This window comes from Oryzias latipes, chromosome 23 (genome assembly GCF_053564925.1).
Source record: "Oryzias latipes strain Hd-rR chromosome 23, Olatipes_Hd-rR_3.1".
In the NCBI taxonomy this organism is placed as follows: domain Eukaryota; kingdom Metazoa; phylum Chordata; class Actinopteri; order Beloniformes; family Adrianichthyidae; genus Oryzias; species Oryzias latipes.
Window position 1 is genome coordinate 27,189,519 of NC_136259.1, and position 19,537 is coordinate 27,209,055.

Below are 19,537 nucleotides of genomic sequence, written 5' to 3' on the forward strand. Positions count from 1 at the left end.
ACAGCAGGGTCTCTCCTTGGCAGGAAAGAGGAGCTTCGCTGCGGCCTGGGCTACAGCCTCTTCCTGGGGAAGCAGCAAAAGAGGCTGCCTTCCCCAGCTGGTGGAGCATCTCTCCTCTGCTGCTGATGCTGCAGGGGGGAAGCCACAGCAGGGTCCCTCCTTGGCAGGACAGAGGAGCTTCGCTTCGGCCGGGGCTTCTGCCTCTTCCTGGTGAAGCAGCGGAAGAGGCTGCCTTCCCCAGGTGGAGGAGCATCTCTCCTCTGCTGCTGCTGCTGATGCTGCAGGTGGGCAGCCACAGCAGGGTCTCTCCTTGGCAGGAAAGAGGAGCTTCGCTGCGGCCTGGGCTACAGCCTCTTCCTGGGGAAGCAGCAAAAGAGGCTGCCTTCCCCAGCTGGTGGAGCATCTCTCCTCTGCTGCTGATGCTGCAGGTGGGCAGCCACAGCAGGGTCTCTCCTTGGCAGGAAAGAGGAGCTTCGCTTCGGCCTGGGCTACAGCCTCTTCCTGGGGAAGCAGCGGAAGAGGCTGCCTTCCCCAGCTGGAGGAGCATCTCTCCTCTGCTGCTGCTGCTGCTGATGCTGCAGGTGGGCAGCCACAGCAGGGTCTCTCCTTGGCAGGAAAGAGGAGCTTCGCTTCGGCCTGGGCTACAGCCTCTTCCTGGGGAAGCAGCGGAAGAGGCTGCCTTCCCCAGCTGGAGGAGCATCTCTCCTCTGCTGCTGCTGCTGATGCTGCAGGTGGGCAGCCACAGCAGGGTCTCTCCTTGGCAGGAAAGAGGAGCTTCGCTGCGGCCTGGGCTACAGCCTCTTCCTGGGGAAGCAGCAAAAGAGGCTGCCTTCCCCAGCTGGTGGAGCATCTCTCCTCTGCTGCTGATGCTGCAGGTGGGCAGCCACAGCAGGGTCTCTCCTTGGCAGGAAAGAGGAGCTTCGCTTCGGCCTGGGCTACAGCCTCTTCCTGGGGAAGCAGCGGAAGAGGCTGCCTTCCCCAGCTGGAGGAGCATCTCTCCTCTGCTGCTGCTGCTGCTGATGCTGCAGGTGGGCAGCCACAGCAGGGTCTCTCCTTGGCAGGAAAGAGGAGCTTCGCTTCGGCCTGGGCTACAGCCTCTTCCTGGGGAAGCAGCGGAAGAGGCTGCCTTCCCCAGCTGGAGGAGCATCTCTCCTCTGCTGCTGCTGCTGCTGCTGCTGATGCTGCAGGTGGGCAGCCACAGCAGGGTCTCTCCTTGGCAGGACAAAGGAGCTTCGCTTCGGCCGGGGCTTCTGCCTCTTCCTGGTGAAGCAGCGGAAGAGGCCTCCTTACCCAGGTGGAGGAGCATCTCTCCTCTGCTGCTGCTGCTGCTGCTGCTGATGCTGCAGGTGGGCAGCCACAGCAGGGTCTCTCCTTGGCAGGACAGAGGAGCTTCGCTTCGGCCTGGGCTTCTGCCTCTTCCTGGGGAAGCAGCGGAAGAGGCTGCCTTACCCAGGTGGAGGAGCATCTCTCCTCTGCTGCTGATGCTGCAGGTGGGCAGCCACAGCAGGGTCTCTCCTTGGCAGGAAAGAGGAGCTTCTCTTCGGCCTGGGCTACAGCCTCTTCCTGGGGATGCAGCGGAAGAGGCTGCCTTCCCCAGGTGGAGGAGCATCTCTCCTCTGCTGCTGCTGCTGCTGATGCTGCTGCAGGTGGGCAGCCACAGCAGGGTCTCTCCTTGGCAGGAAAGAGGAGCTTCGCTTCGGCCTGGGCTTCTGCCTCTTCCTGGGGAAGCAGCGGAAGAGGCTGCCTTCCCCAGCTGGAGGAGCATCTCTCCTCTGCTGCTGCTGCTGCTGATGCTGCAGGTGGGCAGCCACAGCAGGGTCTCTCCTTGGCAGGACAGAGGAGCTTCGCTTCGGCCGGGGCTTCTGCCTCTTCCTGGTGAAGCAGCGGAAGAGGCTGCCTTACCCAGGTGGAGGAGCATCTCTCCTCTGCTGCTGATGCTGCAGGTGGGCAGCCACAGCAGGGTCTCTCCTTGGCAGGAAAGAGGAGCTTCTCTTCGGCCTGGGCTTCTGCCTCTTCCTGGGGAAGCAGCGGAAGAGGCTGCCTTCCCCAGGTGGAGGAGCATCTCTCCTCTGCTGCTGCTGCTGCTGCTGCTGATGCTGCAGGTGGGCAGCCACAGCAGGGTCTCTCCTTGGCAGGACAGAGGAGCTTCGCTTCGGCCGGGGCTTCTGCCTCTTCCTGGTGAAGCAGCGGAAGAGGCTGCCTTACCCAGGTGGAGGAGCATCTCTCCTCTGCTGCTGATGCTGCAGGGGGGCAGCCACAGCAGGGTCTCTCCTTGGCAGGACAGAGGAGCTTCGCTTCGGCCTGGGCTTCTGCCTCTTCCTGGGGAAGCAGCGGAAGAGGCTGCCTTACCCAGGTGGAGGAGCATCTCTCCTCTGCTGCTGATGCTGCAGGGGGGCAGCCACAGCAGGGTCTCTCCTTGGCAGAACAGAGGAGCTTCGCTTCGGCCTGGGCTTCTGCCTCTTCCTGGGGAAGCAGCGGAAGAGGCTGCCTTACCCAGGTGGAGGAGCATCTCTCCTCTGCTGCTGATGCTGCAGGTGGGCAGCCACAGCAGGGTCTCTCCTTGGCAGGAAAGAGGAGCTTCTCTTCGGCCTGGGCTACAGCCTCTTCCTGGGGATGCAGCGGAAGAGGCTGCCTTCCCCAGGTGGAGGAGCATCTCTCCTCTGCTGCTGATGCTGCTGATGCTGCAGGTGGGCAGCCACAGCAGGGTCTCTCCTTGGCAGGAAAGAGGAGCTTCTCTTCGGCCTGGGCTTCTGCCTCTTCCTGGGGAAGCAGCGGAAGAGGCTGCCTTCCCCAGGTGGAGGAGCATCTCTCCTCTGCTGCTGCTGCTGATGCTGCAGGTGGGCAGCCACAGCAGGGTCTCTCCTTGGCAGGAAAGAGGAGCTTCGCTGCGGCCTGGGCTACAGCCTCTTCCTGGGGAAGCAGCGAAAGAGGCTGCCTTCCCCAGGTGGAGGATCATCTCTCCTCTGCTGCTGATGCTGCAGGTGGGCAGCCACAGCAGGGTCTCTCCTTGGCAGGAAAGAGGAGCTTCTCTTCGGCCTGGGCTACAGCCTCTTCCTGGGGATGCAGCGGAAGAGGCTGCCTTCCCCAGGTGGAGGAGCATCTCTCCTCTGCTGCTGATGCTGCAGGGGGGAAGCCACAGCAGGGTCTCTCCTTGGCAGGACAGAGGAGCTTCGCTTCGGCCGGGGCTTCTGCCTCTTCCTGGTGAAGCAGCGGAAGAGGCTGCCTTCCCCAGCTGGAGGAGCATCTCTCCTCTGCTGCTGCTGCTGCTGATGCTGCAGGTGGGCAGCCACAGCAGGGTCTCTCCTTGGCAGGACAGAGGAGCTTCGCTTCGGCCGGGGCTTCTGCCTCTTCCTGGTGAAGCAGCGGAAGAGGCTGCCTTCCCCAGCTGGAGGAGCATCTCTCCTCTGCTGCTGCTGCTGCTGATGCTGCAGGTGGGCAGCCACAGCAGGGTCTCTCCTTGGCAGGACAGAGGAGCTTCTCTTCGGCCTGGGCTTCTGCCTCTTCCTGGGGAAGCAGCGGAAGAGGCTGCCTTCCCCAGGTGGAGGAGCATCTCTCCTCTGCTGCTGCTGCTGCTGCTGATGCTGCAGGTGGGCAGCCACAGCAGGGTCTCTCCTTGGCAGGAAAGAGGAGCTTCTCTTCGGCCTGGGCTTCTGCCTCTTCCTGGTGAAGCAGCGGAAGAGGCTGCCTTCCCCAGCTGGAGGAGCATCTCTCCTCTGCTGCTGCTGCTGCTGCTGCTGATGCTGCAGGTGGGCAGCCACAGCAGGGTCTCTCCTTGGCAGGACAGAGGAGCTTCGCTTCGGCCGGGGCTTCTGCCTCTTCCTGGTGAAGCAGCGGAAGAGGCTGCCTTCCCCAGCTGGAGGAGCATCTCTCCTCTGCTGCTGCTGCTGCTGATGCTGCAGGTGGGCAGCCACAGCAGGGTCTCTCCTTGGCAGGACAGAGGAGCTTCTCTTCGGCCTGGGCTTCTGCCTCTTCCTGGTGAAGCAGCGGAAGAGGCTGCCTTACCCAGGTGGAGGAGCATCTCTCCTCTGCTGCTGATGCTGCAGGTGGGCAGCCACAGCAGGGTCTCTCCTTGGCAGGACAGAGGAGCTTCGCTTCGGCCGGGGCTTCTGCCTCTTCCTGGTGAAGCAGCGGAAGAGGCTGCCTTCCCCAGGTGGAGGAGCATCTCTCCTCTGCTGCTGCTGCTGCTGCTGATGCTGCTGCAGGTGGGCAGCCACAGCAGGGTCTCTCCTTGGCAGGAAAGAGGAGCTTCTCTTCGGCCTGGGCTACAGCCTCTTCCTGGGGAAGCAGCGGAAGAGGCTGCCTTACCCAGGTGGAGGAGCATCTCTCCTCTGCTGCTGATGCTGCAGGTGGGCAGCCACAGCAGGGTCTCTCCTTGGCAGGAAAGAGGAGCTTCTCTTCGGCCTGGGCTACAGCCTCTTCCTGGGGAAGCAGCGGAAGAGGCTGCCTTCCCCAGGTGGAGGAGCATCTCTCCTCTGCTGCTGCTGCTGCTGCTGATGCTGCTGCAGGTGGGCAGCCACAGCAGGGTCTCTCCTTGGCAGGAAAGAGGAGCTTCGCTTCGGCCTGGGCTACAGCCTCTTCCTGGGGAAGCAGCGGAAGAGGCTGCCTTCCCCAGCTGGAGGAGCATCTCTCCTCTGCTGCTGCTGCTGCTGATGCTGCAGGTGGGCAGCCACAGCAGGGTCTCTCCTTGGCAGGACAGAGGAGCTTCTCTTCGGCCTGGGCTTCTGCCTCTTCCTGGTGAAGCAGCGGAAGAGGCTGCCTTCCCCAGCTGGAGGAGCATCTCTCCTCTGCTGCTGCTGCTGCTGATGCTGCAGGTGGGCAGCCACAGCAGGGTCTCTCCTTGGCAGGAAAGAGGAGCTTCTCTTCGGCCTGGGCTTCTGCCTCTTCCTGGTGAAGCAGCGGAAGAGGCTGCCTTCCCCAGGTGGAGGAGCATCTCTCCTCTGCTGCTGCTGCTGCTGCTGCTGATGCTGCAGGTGGGCAGCCACAGCAGGGTCTCTCCTTGGCAGGACAGAGGAGCTTCGCTTCGGCCTGGGCTTCTGCCTCTTCCTGGGGAAGCAGCGGAAGAGGCTGCCTTACCCAGGTGGAGGAGCATCTCTCCTCTGCTGCTGATGCTGCAGGGGGGCAGCCACAGCAGGGTCTCTCCTTGGCAGGACAGAGGAGCTTCGCTTCGGCCTGGGCTTCTGCCTCTTCCTGGGGAAGCAGCGGAAGAGGCTGCCTTACCCAGGTGGAGGAGCATCTCTCCTCTGCTGCTGATGCTGCAGGTGGGCAGCCACAGCAGGGTCTCTCCTTGGCAGAACAGAGGAGCTTCGCTTCGGCCGGGGCTTCTGCCTCTTCCTGGTGAAGCAGCGGAAGAGGCTGCCTTACCCAGGTGGAGGAGCATCTCTCCTCTGCTGCTGATGCTGCAGGTGGGCAGCCACAGCAGGGTCTCTCCTTGGCAGGAAAGAGGAGCTTCTCTTCGGCCTGGGCTACAGCCTCTTCCTGGGGATGCAGCGGAAGAGGCTGCCTTCCCCAGGTGGAGGAGCATCTCTCCTCTGCTGCTGCTGCTGCTGATGCTGCTGCAGGTGGGCAGCCACAGCAGGGTCTCTCCTTGGCAGGAAAGAGGAGCTTCGCTTCGGCCTGGGCTTCTGCCTCTTCCTGGGGAAGCAGCGGAAGAGGCTGCCTTCCCCAGCTGGAGGAGCATCTCTCCTCTGCTGCTGCTGCTGCTGATGCTGCAGGTGGGCAGCCACAGCAGGGTCTCTCCTTGGCAGGACAGAGGAGCTTCGCTTCGGCCGGGGCTTCTGCCTCTTCCTGGTGAAGCAGCGGAAGAGGCTGCCTTACCCAGGTGGAGGAGCATCTCTCCTCTGCTGCTGAAGTTGCAGGTGGGCAGCCACAGCAGGGTCTCTCCTTGGCAGGAAAGAGGAGCTTCTCTTCGGCCTGGGCTACAGCCTCTTCCTGGGGATGCAGCGGAAGAGGCTGCCTTCCCCAGGTGGAGGAGCATCTCTCCTCTGCTGCTGATGCTGCTGATGCTGCAGGTGGGCAGCCACAGCAGGGTCTCTCCTTGGCAGGAAAGAGGAGCTTCTCTTCGGCCTGGGCTTCTGCCTCTTCCTGGGGAAGCAGCGGAAGAGGCTGCCTTCCCCAGGTGGAGGAGCATCTCTCCTCTGCTGCTGCTGCTGATGCTGCAGGTGGGCAGCCACAGCAGGGTCTCTCCTTGGCAGGAAAGAGGAGCTTCTCTTCGGCCTGGGCTACAGCCTCTTCCTGGGGATGCAGCGGAAGAGGCTGCCTTCCCCAGGTGGAGGAGCATCTCTCCTCTGCTGCTGCTGCTGCTGATGCTGCAGGTGGGCAGCCACAGCAGGGTCTCTCCTTGGCAGGACAGAGGAGCTTCGCTTCGGCCGGGGCTTCTGCCTCTTCCTGGTGAAGCAGCGGAAGAGGCTGCCTTACCCAGGTGGAGGAGCATCTCTCCTCTGCTGCTGATGCTGCAGGTGGGCAGCCACAGCAGGGTCTCTCCTTGGCAGGAAAGAGGAGCTTCTCTTCGGCCTGGGCTACAGCCTCTTCCTGGGGATGCAGCGGAAGAGGCTGCCTTCCCCAGGTGGAGGAGCATCTCTCCTCTGCTGCTGATGCTGCTGATGCTGCAGGTGGGCAGCCACAGCAGGGTCTCTCCTTGGCAGGAAAGAGGAGCTTCTCTTCGGCCTGGGCTTCTGCCTCTTCCTGGGGAAGCAGCGAAAGAGGCTGCCTTCCCCAGGTGGAGGATCATCTCTCCTCTGCTGCTGATGCTGCAGGTGGGCAGCCACAGCAGGGTCTCTCCTTGGCAGGAAAGAGGAGCTTCTCTTCGGCCTGGGCTACAGCCTCTTCCTGGGGATGCAGCGGAAGAGGCTGCCTTCCCCAGGTGGAGGAGCATCTCTCCTCTGCTGCTGCTGCTGCTGATGCTGCTGCAGGTGGGCAGCCACAGCAGGGTCTCTCCTTGGCAGGAAAGAGGAGCTTCGCTTCGGCCTGGGCTTCTGCCTCTTCCTGGGGAAGCAGCGGAAGAGGCTGCCTTCCCCAGCTGGAGGAGCATCTCTCCTCTGCTGCTGCTGCTGCTGATGCTGCAGGTGGGCAGCCACAGCAGGGTCTCTCCTTGGCAGGACAGAGGAGCTTCGCTTCAGCCGGGGCTTCTGCCTCTTCCTGGTGAAGCAGCGGAAGAGGCTGCCTTACCCAGGTGGAGGAGCATCTCTCCTCTGCTGCTGAAGTTGCAGGTGGGCAGCCACAGCAGGGTCTCTCCTTGGCAGGAAAGAGGAGCTTCTCTTCGGCCTGGGCTACAGCCTCTTCCTGGGGATGCAGCGGAAGAGGCTGCCTTCCCCAGGTGGAGGAGCATCTCTCCTCTGCTGCTGATGCTGCTGATGCTGCAGGTGGGCAGCCACAGCAGGGTCTCTCCTTGGCAGGAAAGAGGAGCTTCTCTTCGGCCTGGGCTTCTGCCTCTTCCTGGGGAAGCAGCGGAAGAGGCTGCCTTCCCCAGGTGGAGGAGCATCTCTCCTCTGCTGCTGATGCTGCAGGTGGGCAGCCACAGCAGGGTCTCTCCTTGGCAGGAAAGAGGAGCTTCGCTGTGGCCTGGGCTACAGCCTCTTCCTGGGGAAGCAGCGAAAGAGGCTGCCTTCCCCAGCTGGTGGAGCATCTCTCCTCTGCTGCTGATGCTGCAGGGGGGAAGCCACAGCAGGGTCCCTCCTTGGCAGGACAGAGGAGCTTCGCTTCGGCCGGGGCTTCTGCCTCTTCCTGGTGAAGCAGCGGAAGAGGCTGCCTTACCCAGGTGGAGGAGCATCTCTCCTCTGCTGCTGATGCTGCAGGTGGGCAGCCACAGCAGGGTCTCTCCTTGGCAGGACAGAGGAGCTTCGCTTCGGCCTGGGCTTCTGCCTCTTCCTGGGGAAGCAGCGGAAGAGGCTGCCTTCCCCAGGTGGAGGAGCATCTCTCCTCTGCTGCTGCTGCTGATGCTGCAGGTGGGCAGCCACAGCAGGGTCTCTCCTTGGCAGGAAAGAGGAGCTTCGCTGCGGCCTGGGCTACAGCCTCTTCCTGGGGAAGCAGCAAAAGAGGCTGCCTTCCCCAGCTGGTGGAGCATCTCTCCTCTGCTGCTGATGCTTCAGGTGGGCAGCCACAGCAGGGTCTCTCCTTGGCAGGAAAGAGGAGCTTCGCTTCGGCCTGGGCTACAGCCTCTTCCTGGGGAAGCAGCGGAAGAGGCTGCCTTCCCCAGCTGGAGGAGCATCTCTCCTCTGCTGCTGCTGCTGCTGCTGCTGATGCTGCAGGTGGGCAGCCACAGCAGGGTCTCTCCTTGGCAGGACTGAGGAGCTTCGCTTCGGCCGGGGCTTCTGCCTCTTCCTGGTGAAGCAGCGGAAGAGGCTGCCTTACCCAGGTGGAGGAGCATCTCTCCTCTGCTGCTGATGCTGCAGGTGGGCAGCCACAGCAGGGTCTCTCCTTGGCAGGAAAGAGGAGCTTCTCTTCGGCCTGGGCTACAGCCTCTTCCTGGGGATGCAGCGGAAGAGGCTGCCTTCCCCAGCTGGAGGAGCATCTCTCCTCTGCTGCTGCTGCTGCTGCTGCTGATGCTGCAGGTGGGCAGCCACAGCAGGGTCTCTCCTTGGCAGGAAAGAGGAGCTTCGCTTCGGCCTGGGCTACAGCCTCTTCCTGGGGAAGCAGCGGAAGAGGCTGCCTTCCCCAGCTGGAGGAGCATCTCTCCTCTGCTGCTGCTGCTGCTGCTGCTGATGCTGCAGGTGGGCAGCCACAGCAGGGTCTCTCCTTGGCAGGACAAAGGAGCTTCGCTTCGGCCGGGGCTTCTGCCTCTTCCTGGTGAAGCAGCGGAAGAGGCTGCCTTCCCCAGGTGGAGGAGCATCTCTCCTCTGCTGCTGCTGCTGCTGCTGCTGCTGCAGGTGGGCAGCCACAGCAGGGTCTCTCCTTGGCAGGAAAGAGGAGCTTCGCTGCGGCCTGGGCTACAGCCTCTTCCTGGGGAAGCAGCGAAAGAGGCTGCCTTCCCCAGCTGGTGGAGCATCTCTCCTCTGCTGCTGATGCTGCAGGGGGGAAGCCACAGCAGGGTCCCTCCTTGGCAGGACAGAGGAGCTTCGCTTCGGCCGGGGCTTCTGCCTCTTCCTGGTGAAGCAGCGGAAGAGGCTGCCTTACCCAGGTGGAGGAGCATCTCTCCTCTGCTGCTGATGCTGCAGGTGGGCAGCCACAGCAGGGTCCCTCCTTGGCAGGACAGAGGAGCTTCTCTTCGGCCTGGGCTTCTGCCTCTTCCTGGGGAAGCAGCGGAAGAGGCTGCCTTACCCAGGTGGAGGAGCATCTCTCCTCTGCTGCTGATGCTGCAGGGGGGCAGCCACAGCAGGGTCTCTCCTTGGCAGGACAGAGGAGCTTCGCTTCGGCCGGGGCTTCTGCCTCTTCCTGGTGAAGCAGCGGAAGAGGCTGCCTTACCCAGGTGGAGGAGCATCTCTCCTCTGCTGCTGATGCTGCAGGTGGGCAGCCACAGCAGGGTCTCTCCTTGGCAGGAAAGAGGAGCTTCTCTTCGGCCTGGGCTACAGCCTCTTCCTGGGGAAGCAGCGGAAGAGGCTGCCTTCCCCAGGTGGAGGAGCATCTCTCCTCTGCTGCTGCTGCTGCTGATGCTGCTGCAGGTGGGCAGCCACAGCAGGGTCTCTCCTTGGCAGGAAAGAGGAGCTTCGCTTCGGCCTGGGCTACAGCCTCTTCCTGGGGAAGCAGCGGAAGAGGCTGCCTTCCCCAGCTGGAGGAGCATCTCTCCTCTGCTGCTGCTGCTGCTGATGCTGCAGGTGGGCAGCCACAGCAGGGTCTCTCCTTGGCAGGACAGAGGAGCTTCTCTTCGGCCTGGGCTTCTGCCTCTTCCTGGTGAAGCAGCGGAAGAGGCTGCCTTCCCCAGCTGGAGGAGCATCTCTCCTCTGCTGCTGCTGCTGCTGATGCTGCAGGTGGGCAGCCACAGCAGGGTCTCTCCTTGGCAGGAAAGAGGAGCTTCTCTTCGGCCTGGGCTTCTGCCTCTTCCTGGTGAAGCAGCGGAAGAGGCTGCCTTCCCCAGGTGGAGGAGCATCTCTCCTCTGCTGCTGCTGCTGATGCTGCAGGTGGGCAGCCACAGCAGGGTCTCTCCTTGGCAGGAAAGAGGAGCTTCGCTTCGGCCTGGGCTACAGCCTCTTCCTGGGGAAGCAGCGGAAGAGGCTGCCTTCCCCAGCTGGAGGAGCATCTCTCCTCTGCTGCTGCTGCTGCTGCTGCTGCTGCTGATGCTGCAGGTGGGCAGCCACAGCAGGGTCTCTCCTTGGCAGGACAGAGGAGCTTCGCTTCGGCCTGGGCTTCTGCCTCTTCCTGGTGAAGCAGCGGAAGAGGCTGCCTTACCCAGGTGGAGGAGCATCTCTCCTCTGCTGCTGATGCTGCAGGTGGGCAGCCACAGCAGGGTCTCTCCTTGGCAGGAAAGAGGAGCTTCTCTTCGGCCTGGGCTACAGCCTCTTCCTGGGGATGCAGCGGAAGAGGCTGCCTTCCCCAGGTGGAGGAGCATCTCTCCTCTGCTGCTGCTGCTGCTGCTGATGCTGCAGGTGGGCAGCCACAGCAGGGTCTCTCCTTGGCAGGACAGAGGAGCTTCGCTTCGGCCGGGGCTTCTGCCTCTTCCTGGTGAAGCAGCGGAAGAGGCTGCCTTACCCAGGTGGAGGAGCATCTCTCCTCTGCTGCTGATGCTGCAGGGGGGCAGCCACAGCAGGGTCTCTCCTTGGCAGGACAGAGGAGCTTCGCTTCGGCCGGGGCTTCTGCCTCTTCCTTGTGAAGCAGCGGAAGAGGCTGCCTTACCCAGGTGGAGGAGCATCTCTCCTCTGCTGCTGATGCTGCAGGTGGGCAGCCACAGCAGGGTCTCTCCTTGGCAGGAAAGAGGAGCTTCTCTTCGGCCTGGGCTTCTGCCTCTTCCTGGGGAAGCAGCGGAAGAGGCTGCCTTCCCCAGGTGGAGGAGCATCTCTCCTCTGCTGCTGCTGCTGCTGCTGCTGATGCTGCAGGTGGGCAGCCACAGCAGGGTCTCTCCTTGGCAGGACAGAGGAGCTTCTCTTCGGCCTGGGCTTCTGCCTCTTCCTGGTGAAGCAGCGGAAGAGGCTGCCTTCCCCAGCTGGAGGAGCATCTCTCCTCTCCTCTGCTGCTGCTGCTGCTGATGCTGCAGGTGGGCAGCCACAGCAGGGTCTCTCCTTGGCAGGAAAGAGGAGCTTCTCTTCGGCCTGGGCTTCTGCCTCTTCCTGGTGAAGCAGCGGAAGAGGCTGCCTTACCCAGGTGGAGGAGCATCTCTCCTCTGCTGCTGATGCTGCAGGTGGGCAGCCACAGCAGGGTCTCTCCTTGGCAGGAAAGAGGAGCTTCTCTTCGGCCTGGGCTTCTGCCTCTTCCTGGGGAAGCAGCGGAAGAGGCTGCCTTACCCAGGTGGAGGAGCATCTCTCCTCTGCTGCTGATGCTGCAGGGGGGCAGCCACAGCAGGGTCTCTCCTTGGCAGGACAGAGGAGCTTCGCTTCGGCCTGGGCTTCTGCCTCTTCCTGGGGAAGCAGCGGAAGAGGCTGCCTTACCCAGGTGGAGGAGCATCTCTCCTCTGCTGCTGATGCTGCAGGGGGGCAGCCACAGCAGGGTCTCTCCTTGGCAGGAAAGAGGAGCTTCGCTTCGGCCTGGGCTACAGCCTCTTCCTGGGGAAGCAGCGGAAGAGGCTGCCTTCCCCAGCTGGAGGAGCATCTCTCCTCTGCTGCTGCTGCTGCTGCTGCTGCTGCTGATGCTGCAGGTGGGCAGCCACAGCAGGGTCTCTCCTTGGCAGGACAGAGGAGCTTCGCTTCGGCCTGGGCCTCTGCCTCTTCCTGGTGAAGCAGCGGAAGAGGCTGCCTTACCCAGGTGGAGGAGCATCTCTCCTCTGCTGCTGATGCTGCAGGTGGGCAGCCACAGCAGGGTCTCTCCTTGGCAGGAAAGAGGAGCTTCTCTTCGGCCTGGGCTACAGCCTCTTCCTGGGGATGCAGCGGAAGAGGCTGCCTTCCCCAGGTGGAGGAGCATCTCTCCTCTGCTGCTGCTGCTGCTGATGCTGCTGCAGGTGGGCAGCCACAGCAGGGTCTCTCCTTGGCAGGAAAGAGGAGCTTCGCTTCGGCCTGGGCTACAGCCTCTTCCTGGGGAAGCAGCGGAAGAGGCTGCCTTCCCCAGCTGGAGGAGCATCTCTCCTCTGCTGCTGCTGCTGCTGATGCTGCAGGTGGGCAGCCACAGCAGGGTCTCTCCTTGGCAGGAAAGAGGAGCTTCGCTTCGGCCTGGGCTACAGCCTCTTCCTGGGGAAGCAGCGGAAGAGGCTGCCTTCCCCAGCTGGAGGAGCATCTCTCCTCTGCTGCTGCTGCTGCTGATGCTGCAGGTGGGCAGCCACAGCAGGGTCTCTCCTTGGCAGGAAAGAGGAGCTTCGCTTCGGCCTGGGCTACAGCCTCTTCCTGGGGAAGCAGCGGAAGAGGCTGCCTTCCCCAGCTGGAGGAGCATCTCTCCTCTGCTGCTGCTGCTGATGCTGCAGGTGGGCAGCCACAGCAGGGTCTCTCCTTGGCAGGAAAGAGGAGCTTCGCTGCGGCCTGGGCTACAGCCTCTTCCTGGGGAAGCAGCAAAAGAGGCTGCCTTCCCCAGCTGGTGGAGCATCTCTCCTCTGCTGCTGATGCTGCAGGGGGGAAGCCACAGCAGGGTCCCTCCTTGGCAGGACAGAGGAGCTTCGCTTCGGCCGGGGCTTCTGCCTCTTCCTGGTGAAGCAGCGGAAGAGGCTGCCTTCCCCAGGTGGAGGAGCATCTCTCCTCTGCTGCTGCTGCTGATGCTGCAGGTGGGCAGCCACAGCAGGGTCTCTCCTTGGCAGGAAAGAGGAGCTTCGCTGCGGCCTGGGCTACAGCCTCTTCCTGGGGAAGCAGCAAAAGAGGCTGCCTTCCCCAGCTGGTGGAGCATCTCTCCTCTGCTGCTGATGCTGCAGGTGGGCAGCCACAGCAGGGTCTCTCCTTGGCAGGAAAGAGGAGCTTCGCTTCGGCCTGGGCTACAGCCTCTTCCTGGGGAAGCAGCGGAAGAGGCTGCCTTCCCCAGCTGGAGGAGCATCTCTCCTCTGCTGCTGCTGCTGCTGATGCTGCAGGTGGGCAGCCACAGCAGGGTCTCTCCTTGGCAGGAAAGAGGAGCTTCGCTTCGGCCTGGGCTACAGCCTCTTCCTGGGGAAGCAGCGGAAGAGGCTGCCTTCCCCAGCTGGAGGAGCATCTCTCCTCTGCTGCTGCTGCTGATGCTGCAGGTGGGCAGCCACAGCAGGGTCTCTCCTTGGCAGGAAAGAGGAGCTTCGCTGCGGCCTGGGCTACAGCCTCTTCCTGGGGAAGCAGCAAAAGAGGCTGCCTTCCCCAGCTGGTGGAGCATCTCTCCTCTGCTGCTGATGCTGCAGGTGGGCAGCCACAGCAGGGTCTCTCCTTGGCAGGAAAGAGGAGCTTCGCTTCGGCCTGGGCTACAGCCTCTTCCTGGGGAAGCAGCGGAAGAGGCTGCCTTCCCCAGCTGGAGGAGCATCTCTCCTCTGCTGCTGCTGCTGCTGATGCTGCAGGTGGGCAGCCACAGCAGGGTCTCTCCTTGGCAGGAAAGAGGAGCTTCGCTTCGGCCTGGGCTACAGCCTCTTCCTGGGGAAGCAGCGGAAGAGGCTGCCTTCCCCAGCTGGAGGAGCATCTCTCCTCTGCTGCTGCTGCTGCTGCTGCTGATGCTGCAGGTGGGCAGCCACAGCAGGGTCTCTCCTTGGCAGGACAAAGGAGCTTCGCTTCGGCCGGGGCTTCTGCCTCTTCCTGGTGAAGCAGCGGAAGAGGCCTCCTTACCCAGGTGGAGGAGCATCTCTCCTCTGCTGCTGCTGCTGCTGCTGCTGATGCTGCAGGTGGGCAGCCACAGCAGGGTCTCTCCTTGGCAGGACAGAGGAGCTTCGCTTCGGCCTGGGCTTCTGCCTCTTCCTGGGGAAGCAGCGGAAGAGGCTGCCTTACCCAGGTGGAGGAGCATCTCTCCTCTGCTGCTGATGCTGCAGGTGGGCAGCCACAGCAGGGTCTCTCCTTGGCAGGAAAGAGGAGCTTCTCTTCGGCCTGGGCTACAGCCTCTTCCTGGGGATGCAGCGGAAGAGGCTGCCTTCCCCAGGTGGAGGAGCATCTCTCCTCTGCTGCTGCTGCTGCTGATGCTGCTGCAGGTGGGCAGCCACAGCAGGGTCTCTCCTTGGCAGGAAAGAGGAGCTTCGCTTCGGCCTGGGCTTCTGCCTCTTCCTGGGGAAGCAGCGGAAGAGGCTGCCTTCCCCAGCTGGAGGAGCATCTCTCCTCTGCTGCTGCTGCTGCTGATGCTGCAGGTGGGCAGCCACAGCAGGGTCTCTCCTTGGCAGGACAGAGGAGCTTCGCTTCGGCCGGGGCTTCTGCCTCTTCCTGGTGAAGCAGCGGAAGAGGCTGCCTTACCCAGGTGGAGGAGCATCTCTCCTCTGCTGCTGATGCTGCAGGTGGGCAGCCACAGCAGGGTCTCTCCTTGGCAGGAAAGAGGAGCTTCTCTTCGGCCTGGGCTTCTGCCTCTTCCTGGGGAAGCAGCGGAAGAGGCTGCCTTCCCCAGGTGGAGGAGCATCTCTCCTCTGCTGCTGCTGCTGCTGCTGCTGATGCTGCAGGTGGGCAGCCACAGCAGGGTCTCTCCTTGGCAGGACAGAGGAGCTTCGCTTCGGCCGGGGCTTCTGCCTCTTCCTGGTGAAGCAGCGGAAGAGGCTGCCTTACCCAGGTGGAGGAGCATCTCTCCTCTGCTGCTGATGCTGCAGGGGGGCAGCCACAGCAGGGTCTCTCCTTGGCAGGACAGAGGAGCTTCGCTTCGGCCTGGGCTTCTGCCTCTTCCTGGGGAAGCAGCGGAAGAGGCTGCCTTACCCAGGTGGAGGAGCATCTCTCCTCTGCTGCTGATGCTGCAGGGGGGCAGCCACAGCAGGGTCTCTCCTTGGCAGAACAGAGGAGCTTCGCTTCGGCCTGGGCTTCTGCCTCTTCCTGGGGAAGCAGCGGAAGAGGCTGCCTTACCCAGGTGGAGGAGCATCTCTCCTCTGCTGCTGATGCTGCAGGTGGGCAGCCACAGCAGGGTCTCTCCTTGGCAGGAAAGAGGAGCTTCTCTTCGGCCTGGGCTACAGCCTCTTCCTGGGGATGCAGCGGAAGAGGCTGCCTTCCCCAGGTGGAGGAGCATCTCTCCTCTGCTGCTGATGCTGCTGATGCTGCAGGTGGGCAGCCACAGCAGGGTCTCTCCTTGGCAGGAAAGAGGAGCTTCTCTTCGGCCTGGGCTTCTGCCTCTTCCTGGGGAAGCAGCGGAAGAGGCTGCCTTCCCCAGGTGGAGGAGCATCTCTCCTCTGCTGCTGCTGCTGATGCTGCAGGTGGGCAGCCACAGCAGGGTCTCTCCTTGGCAGGAAAGAGGAGCTTCGCTGCGGCCTGGGCTACAGCCTCTTCCTGGGGAAGCAGCGAAAGAGGCTGCCTTCCCCAGGTGGAGGATCATCTCTCCTCTGCTGCTGATGCTGCAGGTGGGCAGCCACAGCAGGGTCTCTCCTTGGCAGGAAAGAGGAGCTTCTCTTCGGCCTGGGCTACAGCCTCTTCCTGGGGATGCAGCGGAAGAGGCTGCCTTCCCCAGGTGGAGGAGCATCTCTCCTCTGCTGCTGATGCTGCAGGGGGGAAGCCACAGCAGGGTCTCTCCTTGGCAGGACAGAGGAGCTTCGCTTCGGCCGGGGCTTCTGCCTCTTCCTGGTGAAGCAGCGGAAGAGGCTGCCTTCCCCAGCTGGAGGAGCATCTCTCCTCTGCTGCTGCTGCTGCTGATGCTGCAGGTGGGCAGCCACAGCAGGGTCTCTCCTTGGCAGGACAGAGGAGCTTCGCTTCGGCCGGGGCTTCTGCCTCTTCCTGGTGAAGCAGCGGAAGAGGCTGCCTTCCCCAGCTGGAGGAGCATCTCTCCTCTGCTGCTGCTGCTGCTGATGCTGCAGGTGGGCAGCCACAGCAGGGTCTCTCCTTGGCAGGACAGAGGAGCTTCTCTTCGGCCTGGGCTTCTGCCTCTTCCTGGGGAAGCAGCGGAAGAGGCTGCCTTCCCCAGGTGGAGGAGCATCTCTCCTCTGCTGCTGCTGCTGCTGCTGATGCTGCAGGTGGGCAGCCACAGCAGGGTCTCTCCTTGGCAGGAAAGAGGAGCTTCTCTTCGGCCTGGGCTTCTGCCTCTTCCTGGTGAAGCAGCGGAAGAGGCTGCCTTCCCCAGCTGGAGGAGCATCTCTCCTCTGCTGCTGCTGCTGCTGCTGCTGATGCTGCAGGTGGGCAGCCACAGCAGGGTCTCTCCTTGGCAGGACAGAGGAGCTTCGCTTCGGCCGGGGCTTCTGCCTCTTCCTGGTGAAGCAGCGGAAGAGGCTGCCTTCCCCAGCTGGAGGAGCATCTCTCCTCTGCTGCTGCTGCTGCTGATGCTGCAGGTGGGCAGCCACAGCAGGGTCTCTCCTTGGCAGGACAGAGGAGCTTCTCTTCGGCCTGGGCTTCTGCCTCTTCCTGGTGAAGCAGCGGAAGAGGCTGCCTTACCCAGGTGGAGGAGCATCTCTCCTCTGCTGCTGATGCTGCAGGTGGGCAGCCACAGCAGGGTCTCTCCTTGGCAGGACAGAGGAGCTTCGCTTCGGCCGGGGCTTCTGCCTCTTCCTGGTGAAGCAGCGGAAGAGGCTGCCTTCCCCAGGTGGAGGAGCATCTCTCCTCTGCTGCTGCTGCTGCTGCTGATGCTGCTGCAGGTGGGCAGCCACAGCAGGGTCTCTCCTTGGCAGGAAAGAGGAGCTTCTCTTCGGCCTGGGCTACAGCCTCTTCCTGGGGAAGCAGCGGAAGAGGCTGCCTTACCCAGGTGGAGGAGCATCTCTCCTCTGCTGCTGATGCTGCAGGTGGGCAGCCACAGCAGGGTCTCTCCTTGGCAGGAAAGAGGAGCTTCTCTTCGGCCTGGGCTACAGCCTCTTCCTGGGGAAGCAGCGGAAGAGGCTGCCTTCCCCAGGTGGAGGAGCATCTCTCCTCTGCTGCTGCTGCTGCTGCTGATGCTGCTGCAGGTGGGCAGCCACAGCAGGGTCTCTCCTTGGCAGGAAAGAGGAGCTTCGCTTCGGCCTGGGCTACAGCCTCTTCCTGGGGAAGCAGCGGAAGAGGCTGCCTTCCCCAGCTGGAGGAGCATCTCTCCTCTGCTGCTGCTGCTGCTGATGCTGCAGGTGGGCAGCCACAGCAGGGTCTCTCCTTGGCAGGACAGAGGAGCTTCTCTTCGGCCTGGGCTTCTGCCTCTTCCTGGTGAAGCAGCGGAAGAGGCTGCCTTCCCCAGCTGGAGGAGCATCTCTCCTCTGCTGCTGCTGCTGCTGATGCTGCAGGTGGGCAGCCACAGCAGGGTCTCTCCTTGGCAGGAAAGAGGAGCTTCTCTTCGGCCTGGGCTTCTGCCTCTTCCTGGTGAAGCAGCGGAAGAGGCTGCCTTCCCCAGGTGGAGGAGCATCTCTCCTCTGCTGCTGCTGCTGCTGCTGCTGATGCTGCAGGTGGGCAGCCACAGCAGGGTCTCTCCTTGGCAGGACAGAGGAGCTTCGCTTCGGCCTGGGCTTCTGCCTCTTCCTGGGGAAGCAGCGGAAGAGGCTGCCTTACCCAGGTGGAGGAGCATCTCTCCTCTGCTGCTGATGCTGCAGGGGGGCAGCCACAGCAGGGTCTCTCCTTGGCAGGACAGAGGAGCTTCGCTTCGGCCTGGGCTTCTGCCTCTTCCTGGGGAAGCAGCGGAAGAGGCTGCCTTACCCAGGTGGAGGAGCATCTCTCCTCTGCTGCTGATGCTGCAGGTGGGCAGCCACAGCAGGGTCTCTCCTTGGCAGAACAGAGGAGCTTCGCTTCGGCCGGGGCTTCTGCCTCTTCCTGGTGAAGCAGCGGAAGAGGCTGCCTTACCCAGGTGGAGGAGCATCTCTCCTCTGCTGCTGATGCTGCAGGTGGGCAGCCACAGCAGGGTCTCTCCTTGGCAGGAAAGAGGAGCTTCTCTTCGGCCTGGGCTACAGCCTCTTCCTGGGGATGCAGCGGAAGAGGCTGCCTTCCCCAGGTGGAGGAGCATCTCTCCTCTGCTGCTGCTGCTGCTGATGCTGCTGCAGGTGGGCAGCCACAGCAGGGTCTCTCCTTGGCAGGAAAGAGGAGCTTCGCTTCGGCCTGGGCTTCTGCCTCTTCCTGGGGAAGCAGCGGAAGAGGCTGCCTTCCCCAGCTGGAGGAGCATCTCTCCTCTGCTGCTGCTGCTGCTGATGCTGCAGGTGGGCAGCCACAGCAGGGTCTCTCCTTGGCAGGACAGAGGAGCTTCGCTTCGGCCGGGGCTTCTGCCTCTTCCTGGTGAAGCAGCGGAAGAGGCTGCCTTACCCAGGTGGAGGAGCATCTCTCCTCTGCTGCTGAAGTTGCAGGTGGGCAGCCACAGCAGGGTCTCTCCTTGGCAGGAAAGAGGAGCTTCTCTTCGGCCTGGGCTACAGCCTCTTCCTGGGGATGCAGCGGAAGAGGCTGCCTTCCCCAGGTGGAGGAGCATCTCTCCTCTGCTGCTGATGCTGCTGATGCTGCAGGTGGGCAGCCACAGCAGGGTCTCTCCTTGGCAGGAAAGAGGAGCTTCTCTTCGGCCTGGGCTTCTGCCTCTTCCTGGGGAAGCAGCGGAAGAGGCTGCCTTCCCCAGGTGGAGGAGCATCTCTCCTCTGCTGCTGCTGCTGATGCTGCAGGTGGGCAGCCACAGCAGGGTCTCTCCTTGGCAGGAAAGAGGAGCTTCTCTTCGGCCTGGGCTACAGCCTCTTCCTGGGGAAGCAGCGGAAGAGGCTGCCTTACCCAGGTGGAGGAGCATCTCTCCTCTGCTGCTGATGCTGCTGATGCTGCAGGTGGGCAGCCACAGCAGGGTCTCTCCTTGGCAGGAAAGAGGAGCTTCTCTTCGGCCTGGGCTTCTGCCTCTTCCTGGGGAAGCAGCGAAAGAGGCTGCCTTCCCCAGGTGGAGGATCATCTCTCCTCTGCTGCTGATGCTGCAGGTGGGCAGCCACAGCAGGGTCTCTCCTTGGCAGGAAAGAGGAGCTTCTCTTCGGCCTGGGCTACAGCCTCTTCCTGGGGATGCAGCGGAAGAGGCTGCCTTCCCCAGGTGGAGGAGCATCTCTCCTCTGCTGCTGCTGCTGCTGATGCTGCTGCAGGTGGGCAGCCACAGCAGGGTCTCTCCTTGGCAGGAAAGAGGAGCTTCGCTTCGGCCTGGGCTTCTGCCTCTTCCTGGGGAAGCAGCGGAAGAGGCTGCCTTCCCCAGCTGGAGGAGCATCTCTCCTCTGCTGCTGCTGCTGCTGATGCTGCAGGTGGGCAGCCACAGCAGGGTCTCTCCTTGGCAGGACAGAGGAGCTTCGCTTCAGCCGGGGCTTCTGCCTCTTCCTGGTGAAGCAGCGGAAGAGGCTGCCTTACCCAGGTGGAGGAGCATCTCTCCTCTGCTGCTGAAGTTGCAGGTGGGCAGCCACAGCAGGGTCTCTCCTTGGCAGGAAAGAGGAGCTTCTCTTCGGCCTGGGCTACAGCCTCTTCCTGGGGATGCAGCGGAAGAGGCTGCCTTCCCCAGGTGGAGGAGCATCTCTCCTCTGCTGCTGATGCTGCTGATG